Below are 11,948 nucleotides of genomic sequence, written 5' to 3' on the forward strand. Positions count from 1 at the left end.
AGTGCTCCCTTTTCTTGTCCTGCTGGAGCTGGCGGGAGCAGCAGCAGCCCCGAGACACGTCCCCATCCCTCCCTGCAGGCTGAGGGCTCATGTCCATCCTGCACAAGACACATCCTCCCACCCCAATGGGCCTATGTCCCACCATCCGAAGCCTCCCATGGGGAATGACTGTGGAAGGGCTCCTGATCCCAGCAACACAGCTCCCCCATCACCCTCCCATTCCCCAGCACCCACTGCAGCTGCCCCAGCCCAAAACGGACACCTGAAAACCTGGTGTTTAAGGTTCCAATTCAATGCATACATGGACAGACATTGCTGGAATTAGGGACCATACCTGTGCCACCAAGCCCTGCCTTGCAGAGACAGCCAAATGGGCCACCTCAGCTCTGCCCCTCGAGATGCTGTGGTGCTGCTGCCCTGCACGCTGGGAAACACCCAGTTGCACCCTGCTGGTGTCACTGGTTGCAGGTTCAACACGTCGTGCACTGTCACACTGCTCATCAGCCCTGTAAAGGCAGTCGCTGGCAGCAGGTGATGGTCAAGGAGCTCCCACATCCATGGGGAGCCTCAGGAAAGGCTCAGGTTGGGTTTCCCTGCAGGTCTCAGGGCCAACAAGAGGGTTTCCAAGCAGTTAACCATGAGAGTGCCAGGGTTCTTGAACAGCCTTGCAGGAGGCTCCATCCCTGTTCTGCTGAGGGCTGGAGGACGGGACCTCTAAGTAGAGGAAAGGAGAAAAGGTGAGGAGGGAAACTGAGGCACGGAGCTGCCCTGAAGGCAGCGGCAGAGCGCCGCGAGCTTGGGCTGCAGGAAGCCCATGTGGAGGAGACTGGGTGGCTGCTGCTGTAACAGACACTGGTTGTGAGGGTTCCTTTGCATCGTTCTGCATCCAGCCCGGCTGGGGCCTTCATCCAGGAGCGGGGGGTGATGAGACGAGGAGAGATGTCAACCGCAGAGCAGCCTCAAGCCAGAGCGAGGAGGAGGAGGAGCTGGAGTGCCAGGGCCACCAGCACGCTGGTGGTGGTGCAGGATGTGGCACTGGAGGACTCATCTGGAGGCAGAGGGAGAGCCAGGGCATGGGGAGGGCTCTGAGCTGCCCAGACCAGGCAGGGGACCCCCCAAAACCCCTCCTCATACAGTCTCCTGCCACCCACCAGCCCACCAGAGCCATGGGTCACCTCCAGGCTGGCAGGGACCCGCTGTCCTCAGGGGACCCTCCAAAGCCAAGGCCACCTTGCAGCCCACCCACCCAGGTTCTGCCCGCTCTGCAGTACCTGTCCAGGAGCAGGGGTGCCTGTAGATCAGCGAGGCGTTGTTGGAGGACACAGGGTTGCTGACCCTGCAGGTGTAGGTATCTGGCGAGGTGTTGAGGGACACATGCAGCTCAGAAGCACTCACACGGTCCCACTGGAACTGGGAGGGGGAGATCCACTCATAGGTCACCCCTTCAAGCCCCACCGAGCACTCCAGGGTTGCTTCACACCGCTCCGGGTTACCCATGACCACTTTGGCCTTCACAGTGGGCTTTGGGACCAGCTCTGCGAGAGGCACCAGGATGTCACAGCCTGCCCCTTGTCCCCTCATGGGATGCTGGGACAACCCTCCCACGTTCCCAGCTCACCGTACACCGTCAGGAGGACGTTCTCAATGAGCCCCTTGCCCATCTCATCCTCCAGGTACAGCTGGTACATGCTGCTGTCGTTCTTCTGCAGGCGGCTGATCTTCAGGGTGTTGTTGGGGAAGAGCTCCAGGCGTCCCCTGTAGCTGTTGTTGCGGTACCAGACCTTCCCGCTGCTGTCCCGGATGGCGAGGTTCAAGTGTCATTGCGCCGCCAGTGGACTTCATGGTAGGAGATGGTGCTTTGCAGGCTTGGACTGAGATATGCTACCCCATGAACGGCCCCGACCACCTCCGATGATGGCTTCTGTCGTGCCTGGGCTGCTGAGAAAGTGGAGACTGGAGCTGCTTGGCCAGCTTGGCCAAGGGGTGATGGGTTCACACTTAAACAGAGGAAGTTCAGCTTGGGCATAAGGAAGAAGTTGTTCCCTGTGAGGGTGCTGAGGCGCTGGCGCAGGGTGCCCAGAGAAGCTGTGGCTGCCCCATCCCTGGCAGTGTTCAAGGCCAGGTTGGGCAAAGCCTTGGGTGACATGGTCTAGTGTGAGGCATCCCTGCACATGGCAGGGGAGTTGGAACTAGATGATCTTAAGGTCCTTTCCAACCCAAATTCTATGATTCTGTGATTCTAAAATGCAAATAACCCATTTGCTCACTGCTTCATAGAATCATCTTGGAATGATTTGGGTTGAAGGGACCTTAAAGCTCCTCCAGCTCCAACCCCTGCCACGGGCAGGGACACCTTCCACTAGAGCAGGTTGCTCCAACCCCCTGCCACGGGCAGGGACACCTTCCACTAGAGCAGATTGCTCCAAGCCCCTGTGTCCAACCTGGCCCTGAGGATGTGGCAGCTACACTCTGTGTCAGTGTCCCACCACGCCTCTGTGCTTTCGGCCACGTTGCAGGGATACTGTGGTTTCAGTGGTGCAGAGACCGATGGTTTCAGGATTTCCTCTTTCACACACTGAGCATGTGACCCCACTGAAGTTGTTTTTTGCCTTTGCTTTAATTTTGCTCCCTCTGTACTCTCAGCTCACCCAGAGCAGCTCCTCACCCCCAGCCCCTGGCAGCGATGCCGGGGATCCCATGGGAAGGGAGCCAGTGGGTGATGTCACGGTTTGAGCCCAGCCGGTAACTCGGAACCACGCAGCCGCTCGCTCACTCCCCCCCTTCTGCCCCCCGCGCTCCCGGAGCAATGCGGAGGCGAATGGAAAGAACATAACTCAAACAGTTTGAGATAAGAGCAGCCCAGTAACTAAGGAAGAATACAAACCACTGCTGCTACCACCAGTAATAATAATGATAAGGTAAATAACAAGGGGAGAGGATACAATTGCTCACCATCTGCCAACCGATACCCAGCCCGAGCTGAGCAGTGATCTGGGCCTTCTGGGTAACTCCCCCCAGTTTCTGTACTAGGCATGACATGCTGTGGTATGGAATACCCCTTTGGCTAGTTTGGGTCAGGTGTCCTGTCTCTGCTTCCTCCCGGCTTCCCCTCTTCCCCGGCAGAGCATGAGACTGAGAAAGTCCTTGGTCAGAGTAAACATCACTGAGCAACAACTAAAACCATCGGTGTTACCAGCGTTGTTCCCAGGCTGAAAGTCAGAAACACAGCACTGCACCAGCTACTAAGAAGGAGAAAAATGGCTGCTATAGCTGAACCCAGGACAGTCACACCATGGCACAGCGCTGGGATGGGAAGAGCTGAGGTGGAGCGGGATACAGGGAGGGTTTAGCCATGAACACATGCCCAAGGTCTGCCTCCCAACCCCAAAGCCATCTCCTCTCAGGTCAGCTCCCTGGGCAACCCACCACCGTACCTTGCGTGATGAAGAGGGGGAAGAGCATCGCCACTGTCAGCCCAGCCACCAATCTGCTCTCTGCATCCAAACCCAAGCTGCAACACGGAGATCCTCGTCGCCAGGCAGTGGCTCGCCCAGGACCCCGTGAACCAGCCTGCACCATCTGAGCATGGTCCCTGCACGCAGCCGTGATGGGACCGTGCTGGAAAAGAGCCAACAGCAGAACTTGAAAATGTAGCTGCTGCTTCCTGCCTTTCCCTTCCCTCAGGCAAGGGAAATGAAGAGCATGCGCAGTTCAGAAACATCACGCAGCAGCCTCAAACCTCCCTGGCAACACCACGCACAGCGCCCCAGGGACCCCGACCCCCATCAGTCACCACCACTATGATGGAAAATGAAGCACAGACCCCACAGAAAACCCCACAGAAAACTGCAGGCAAAAGCAGTTGTGATCCAGTGCTGAGAAACGATGAAGTGGGTTGAGGAAGTGTGGCTTGTGACATGAAAAATAGGCAGAGGAAGGGCAGGAAGCCCCAGCACCACGAGTTTATAGCCACTGGGAGGGATTCAGGATGGGAACACTTGTGTGGTGTCAGGAGTCTGAGCAGCGCTGTTCAGTTTAAACGAAATTAGAACAGAACTGGTGTGTGTTCAGAGTCATGTCTTGGGTGTGAAGCTCCAAATGTGAAAGGGATTGAGCTTCTACTTTTACATTAGCAGATAAAAGGAGACAGAGCAAAAGGGTTGCTTTGCCAGTGCCTCTTGGAATAACAAGGGAGATCACGGGTAACAGAGTGAGCTCGTGGGTAACATCACCACTTTGGAAAGTTCGTTCTGTAGCTGAATGGCTCTGAGAAGGAAACCCACCACTTTGGGAGATGCTACAGCCATTCACTTGGTGTATCCCGAGGTGTTCCCACAAAGCCGTGGCTATGTGTGTGTTCGGGTTTGAGTTATAAGATGTTTCCATCTGTGCTGCTTTGGGAGAAGCCTGCCCACCCCGTATCAGCCTCGCTTAATGATCAGTTTTCATTGAAGACTTAGATTCAACAACCAATTCACCATCAACAACCCCAACGTGCAGCCTCGGGGGAAGCTCCAAGAGGGCAGTAGCGTTTTGAAACGGGTTTGAACTGCGTTTGGGTTCCTGCAGCAGCGCTCAGGCAGAGGGCGCCTGTGGAGCAGAGCAGAGGCAGGTCTGCATCCTCCTGCTGCGAGCTGAACGCCGTGAGGACACCAGGACACACAGAATCCATCAGGCTTTACTGGTCCAACTGTTGTGGTCGGAGGAACAGCGCCGCGATGCAGCAGAGCCCCAGGTTACGTGGTGTTGGCTGGGTACGTGATGTGGTCCATGGCTTGGGGCTCATCCTCGGCATCCCCTGGCACAGAAGCCGCAGGGGAATCTAACAGCAACAGAAGCAAGGCACGTCTCTGTCTCCCTGCTTCAGTTTCTGTGCCACACAAGGAATATCCCAGCTGCTTTTTGTCATGAAACATGAGTAAAAGAGGGTGACAAATGGGGTTGGTTGCGAGATGTAGCTTTCATGAAGAGATCTGCTTGGGCTGATGGAACATCAAACCACAGAAAGAGGGGAGATCTAGCTGAGATATGAGGAAGAAGTTCAGAGGCTGGTTTGAGTTGAAGGGACCTTAAAGCTCATCTAAAGCCACGGGCAGGGACACCTTCCACAGGACCAGGATGCTCCAAGCCCCGTCCAGCCTGGCCTTGAACACTCCCTGGCCCTGCTGCTCACACGCTGGTGATGCAGCCCCAGCACACGGGTGGTTCCTGGGCTGCAAGTGCACAAAATGAGGTCACCCTCCTCTTCAGCAGCACCAGCTCTGCTTGAGTCATGTCCAAGCACCCAGAGGAGCCTCTGCTAATCGCCCTAAGAACAGGAGCCGGGATTAGGTGCTATTCCTAGAGGAACACATCTAAAAGGGGCCGCAGGCAACGGAGCCAGCGCACCCTCGCTGTCACTCGCTGGATGAAGGAGTAAGTCCTGTCTTTCACTTCCACTTAACAACTGCCCTTTTCTTCATGGAGTAACTTCCACATTCGTTGTGCTTTAGGCACTTTGATTACCAGCTGAAATCCCAGTTTACATTGCATTTTGCTGATCAGAATCCTTTGGCTCCTCTTCCTACAGAGTGCTCGGAGGCCAGGAAGGTTTTTTGCCTGTCCAAAACTAGCGTGTGTGGTTATGTGTATGGATGTCAGTCATGTGTATGGATGTCAGCTATGTGTGTGGATGTCAGTTATGTGTATGGATAGCTATGTGTATGGATATCTGTGTGTATGGATGTCAGTTATGTGTATGGATAGCTGTGTGGATGGATATCTGTGTGTATGGATGTCAGTTATGTGTATGGATAGCTATGTGGATGGATATCTGTGTGTATGGATGTCATTTATGTGTATGGATGTCAGCTATGTGTGTGGATATCTATGTGTATGGATAGCTATGTGGATGGATATCTGTGTGTATGGATGTCCGTTATGTGTATGGATATCTATGTGTATGGATGCCAGTTTAAGTTTTGGGCAAAAGTTGAGTGAGTTTTAAGGCAAGAAAAGCTCTTTCTTAACCTCGCAGAGGCTTTAAGAGTTGTATTTGCAGATGAGTCCAGAGCTATCCCATCGAGCTCAAGTTAAGCTGAACAGACTTTGTGTCTTCAATCGCTGTGCTTCCTCATGGAATCATAGAACGGTTGGGTTGGGAAGGGCCTTAAAGCTCATCCAGTTCCAACCAGGGACACCTTCCACTGGAGCAGGTTGGTCCAAGCCCCTGTGTCCAACCTGGCCTTGAACACTGCCCCATTCAATTGCCGAGGTGAGTGTCTCCAGAGAGGACGCCTTTAACACCGGAGCGGGGGGAAGCACAGCGTCCCGGAGCCTCAGTTCGGAGCGGCAAGAGCGACCGAGGGAGCCTCCAGTCCCCGACAGGACTTGCCCAGGAGCCGGCAGCTCAGCTGACGCGAGCAGCTGACTCACAGGGGGCGGCGCCAGGAGTGGCGGCACCAGCCCTCAGTGGGGAAAAACCCATCCCAGGGGGCGCGGCGAACAGGGCGTGGCGCGGCAGTTTGCGCGGGCAGGGCGGGCGGGATGGTGAGCACTCGCCTCAGGAGCAGGGCCCGCTCTGGGAGCTCTGCCCCGGCGGTGGCCAGCGTAGGCACCCAGACAGAGCCGATGAGAGGGGAGGCTGCTGCGCAGACCTCGGAGTGTAGAAAGTGCCTCGACTGGTCTCTTGAGGTGAGGGTGCGCAATGGACAGGGCTGCACTCGGTGCGCCCTGGTGGAGGTCCTCCTGCAGCAGGTGGCTGAGCTGCGGGAGGCTGTTGGAGAGCTAAAAGATGCCAGGGAAGCAGGGCTGCTTGCTCCAGGCCCAAACTGCACAGGGGCTGCAAACGTCCAGCATTGCTCATATAGGAAAGAAGGAGGGCAGCAACCCAGGAAGCTGGGAATTAGTCATGAGAAAAACTAACAAAAAAAGGAGGAAGAGGACAATTAACGACAAGGGGCTTCCTCCTAAATCGGATGTCCCCACCCAGAACCGCTTTGCAGTTCTGCAGAGGGCTAATGAGAAAGCACCCACCACACCTAATGAGCATCCTGCTGATGCACCAGTAAAGAGGATCGCTACTGGTGCCTCCAGGAAAAAGCGGCGGGTCATAGTAGTAGGGGACTCTACTTTGAAAGGCACAGAGACACCCATCTGCCGGCCTGATCCAGTCTCGAGGGAGGTGTGTTGCCTGCCAAGGGCTCGGATCAGGGATGTTGCTGAGAGGCTGCCTGCTCTAGTAAGTCCTGCTGACCCATTACCCCCTTCTAGTGGTCCATGTGGGTGCTAGAGATATAGATAGCAGTAGCCTGGAGAACATTAAGAAGGACTACAGAGCCTTGGGAGAGGTGGTTGGGGGCTCTGGAGCTCAGATAGTTTTTTCATCGATTCTCCAGGACAAAGGGGAGGACCTTAAAAAAGCTAGGTGCGATTGGCAGGTTAATAAATGGTTAGAATGGTGGTGCCATAGTCAGGGGTTTGGCTATTTAGAACATGGGGCTCCATTTGGGAGGCCAGATCTGCTGGAGGCTGGTGGAGCTGGTCTGACAAAGAAGGGGAAGAGCTGTTTTGGTAGGAGGCTTGCCAGGCTGGTCAAGAAAGCTTTAAACTAGATGTGTTGGGGGAGTGGAGCATTGATCCATCCCAACACTCCTGGTCAGTTGCCAGCAGCTGTAATAAGTGCTTGGAGCGATGTAGAGATGTTCCAGCCGCCCCAGCCATTGAGTCGGCTGCATTTGGAGCTCGGCTAAGGTGCCTCTATACAAACGCCCATAGTATGGGGAACAAGCAAGAGGAATTAGAGATGTGTGCAAGGCTACAGGAATATGATGTCATTGGTATCACAGAAACATGGTGGGATGGCTCCTATGACTGGAGTGTCGGAATGGAAGGTTACACGCTATTTAGAAAAGACAGGCCAGGCAGACGGGGAGGGGGCGTTGCTATCTATGTCAGTGATAGGCTAGAGAGTATGGAACTCTGTCTGGGGACGGGTGATGAGGTAACAGAGCGTTTGTGGGTCAGAATCAAAGGGAGAACAGCAATGGGGGACATTACGGTGGGGATCTGTTACAGGCCGCCTGATCAAGAGGACTCTGTGGATGAAGCGCTCTACGGACAGATAGGAGCAGCCTCACGCTCGCAGGCCCTTGTCCTCATGGGGGACTTCAACCATCCTGACATCTGTTGGAGGGACGGTACGGCCCGGCACAAGCAATCCAGGAGGTTCCTTGATTGTGTGGAAGACAACTTCCTCTTTCAAGCAATAGAGGAGCCGACGAGGAGAGGTGCCATGCTCGACCTTGTGCTCACCAACAGGGAGGGACTGGTTGGAAATGTAACGCTCCAGGGCAGCCTTGGCTGTACTGATCACGAGATGGTTGAGTTTGAGATCCTCAGGACAGTGAGAAGAGCATGCAGCAAGCTCACTGCCCTGGACTTCAAGAAAGCAGACTTTGGCCTCTTCAGGAACCTCCTTAGTAAGGTTTCATGGGATACAGTCCTAGAGGGCAGGGGGGCCCAAGACCGCTGGTCGATATTCAAGGATCACCTGCTACGTGCTCAAGAGTGTTGCATCCCGACTAGAAGAAAGTGCAGCAGGAGGGCCAGGAGACCTCCATGGATGGACAAGGAGCTGCTGAGGAAACTTAGAGGGGAAAAAAGCAGCTTATAGAAGGTGGAAGCAAGGACAGGCGGCCTGGGAAGAATATAGGAGCATTGCCGGGAAGCTAGGGACCAGGTTAGGAAAGCTAATGCCCAGCTAGAATTAAGTTTTGCAAGAGATGTAAAAGATAACAGGAAAGGATTCTATAGATACATAGCAAATAAAAGACAGACTAGGGACAATGTGGGCCCTCTCCAGAAGCTACCAGGAGAACTGGCTACCATGGATTTGGAGAAGGCTCAGTTTCTTAATGACTTCTTTGCCACAGTCTTCACCAGCAAATGCTCTGACCACACCACGAAAGTCTTGCAAAGCAAATGCAGGGACTGTGAGAATGAAGACCTTAGGCCCACTGTAGGAGAGGATCAGGTTCGAGACCATCTTAAGAACACGAATGTGCACAAGTCCATGGGACCTGATGAAATCCATCCACGGGTCCTGAAGGAGCTGGCGAATGAAGTTGCTAAACCACTGTCCATCATATTCGAAAAATCCTGGCAGTCAGGTGAAGTTCCCGATGACTGGAAGAAGGGTAATATAACCCCCATTTTCAAGAAGGGGAAGGTGGAAGACCCAGGGAACTACAGACCAGTCAGTCTCCCTCTGTGCCTGGCAAAGTCTTGGAACAGTTTCTCCTGGAAAACATGCTAAGGAACATGAAAAACAACGAGGTGGTTGGTGACAGCCAACATGGTTTCACTAAGGGGAAATCCTGCCTGACCAATTTGGTGGCCTTCTATGATGGAGCCACAGAACTGATTGACAGCAGCAGAGCAGTTGACGTCATCTACCTGGACTTGCGCAAAGCGTTCGGCACTGTCCCGGACAACATCCTTGTCTCTAAATTGGAGAGACATCAATTTGATAGATGGACCACTCACTGGATAGAGAACTGGCTCGATGGCAGCATGCAAAGCGTTGTTGTAAATGGCTCAATGTCCAGTTGGAAAACAGTAACGAGTGGTGCCCTCAGGGATCGGTGTTGGGACCAGTCCTGTTCAACATCTTTGTCGGCGACATGGACAGTGGGATTGAGTGTGCCCACAGCAAGTTTGCCGACGACACCAAGCTGTGTGGTTCAGTTGATACGCTGGAGGGAAGGGATGCCATCCAGAGGGACCTTGGCACACTTGTGAGGTGGGCAGATGCCAACCTTATGAAGTTTAACCAAGCCAAGTGTAAGGTCCTACACCTGGGTCAGGGCAATCCCAGGCACTGCTACAGGTTGGGCAGAGAAGAGATTCAGAGCAGCCCTGCAGAGAAGGACTTGAGGGTGTTGGTTGATGAGAAGCTTAACATGAGCCGGCTTCAGTGTGCGCTTGCAGCCCAGAAAGCCAACCATATCCTGGGTTGCATCAAAAGAAGCGTGACCAGCAGGTCGAAGGAGGTGATCCTGCCCCTCCACTCTGCTCTTGTGAGACCTCACTTGGAGCACTGTGTACAGTTCTGGTGTCCTCAACATAAAAAGGACATGGAGCTGTTGGAGCGAGTCCAGAAGAGGGCCACGAGGATGATAAGAGGGCTGGAGCACCTCCCGTATGAAGACAGGCTGAGAGAGTTGGGGCTGTTCAGCCTGTTGAAGAGAAGGCTGCGTGGAGACCTCATAGCAGCCTTCCAGTATCTGAAGGGGGTCTACAAGGATGCTGGGGAGGGACTCTTCCTTAGGGACTGTAGTGGTAGGACAAGGGGTAATGGGTTCAAACTTAAACAGGGGAAGTTTAGATTAGATATAAGGAAGAAGTTCTTTACAGTGAGGGTGGTGAAGCACTGGAATGGGTTGCCCAGGGAGGTTGTGGATGCTCCATCCCTGGCGGTGTTCAAGGCCAGGTTGGACAGAGCCTTGGACCACGTGTTTTAGGGCAAGGTGTCCCTGCCCATGGCAGGGGGGTTGGAACTAGATGATCTTAAGATCCTTTCCAACCCTGCGATTCTATGATTCTATGATTCTATTCCTACTTGCTCTGATAGGAAGGGCACAAATGGAAGCAGGTACAAGTTCTGAAGCAAAGGAACACGAAGCAGAAGAGCTCCAGGTGGGTTTGTGCTGCAGTCGAGTCCTCCAGCCCCGCTCCCAGCTGGTGATGTTCTGGGAGATGAGCTGAAGCGGCCTCTAGATGTCATCGGCGCTCTGCGGTGCTGCGAGAGGGGACGTGGTGCTGCTGCTTCGGGCTGGGTTTTGCCAGAGGGAAGCCTGGCGAGAGCATTCCAATGGGTTCTTGTGTGTTCCGTGTCCCGCCCGACTGTTCTCTCCCGGTTGTTCTCTTCCAGACTTCAGCAACGTGATCAGTAAGAGTGATGTCAAGTCTTTAGCTGAGGCTGATGAACAGGAGGTTGTGGCTGAAGTTCAGGTGGGTTGTGACTGTTTTGACTCTTTTCAGTAGATCTTCTATTCCAAAAGCAGCAGCAAAGTGCCCACACAAGGTGAAAGCTCAGGTGTGGCCACGTAGCTCTGGAAGAGCATGCAGCAGCACTGCAGCAGCCTCAGGTGGGAGAAGAGATGAACATAGGTGCTATTTGCAGTTCTCTTTCATTGCTAGTGGACGTACCAGGCGATGGTTCACGAGCTGCTGGGGATTAACAACAACCGCATCGACCTCTCCCGGGTGCCGGGGATGAGCCAAGACCAGCGGGAGGTGGTGCTGTCTGCGGAGAACGACGAGTTCTACGCCAGTGTAGGTTCCTAGTGGGACCTTAATGGCTTCAGCCTGCCAGAGGGGAGGCTGAGATGAGCTCTTAGGCAGAAGTTCTTCCCTGTGAGGGTGCTGAGGCGCTGGCAGAGGGTGCCCAGGGGTTGCACCGAGACCCGAGGGTGTGTTTCCAAGGAGGGTTTCAGCACAAATATCCCTTGGTGCTGAACCCTGCAGCCACCCAGCAGCAATGGCCCCAAGCTGCTCCTGAGAGCCAGGAGCTGGAACCGTGTGCTCGTTGCTGAGTTCCCAAAGGAGCTGGCAAGGTCCGTGTTGCCCCTGTGCTGAATCTGACTTTAGGAGCCTTGGCTTCACGATGGATCTGGCAAGTGATGGAGGGTAGAGCCCAGTGCTCCCTTTTCTTGTCCTGCTGGAGCTGGCGGGAGCAGCAGCAGCCCCGAGACACGTCCCCATCCCTCCCTGCAGGCTGAGGGCTCATGTCCATCCTGCACAAGACACATCCTCCCACCCCAATGGGCCTATGTCCCACCATCCGAAGCCTCCCATGGGGAATGACTGTGGAAGGGCTCCTGATCCCAGCAACACAGCTCCCCCATCACCCTCCCATTCCCCAGCACCCACTGCAGCTGCCCCAGCACAAAACGGACACCTGAAAA

General features: G+C 54.5%; 1 pseudogene; it reads right to left on the minus strand.

The window, feature by feature from the left end:
• Window positions 1–269: 269 nt before the first annotated feature.
• Window positions 270–3,742, minus strand: LOC115602684 (annotated as a pseudogene).
• Window positions 3,743–11,948: the final 8,206 nt, after the last annotated feature.

This window comes from Strigops habroptila, chromosome 22 (genome assembly GCF_004027225.2).
Source record: "Strigops habroptila isolate Jane chromosome 22, bStrHab1.2.pri, whole genome shotgun sequence".
Lineage (NCBI taxonomy): Eukaryota > Metazoa > Chordata > Aves > Psittaciformes > Psittacidae > Strigops > Strigops habroptila.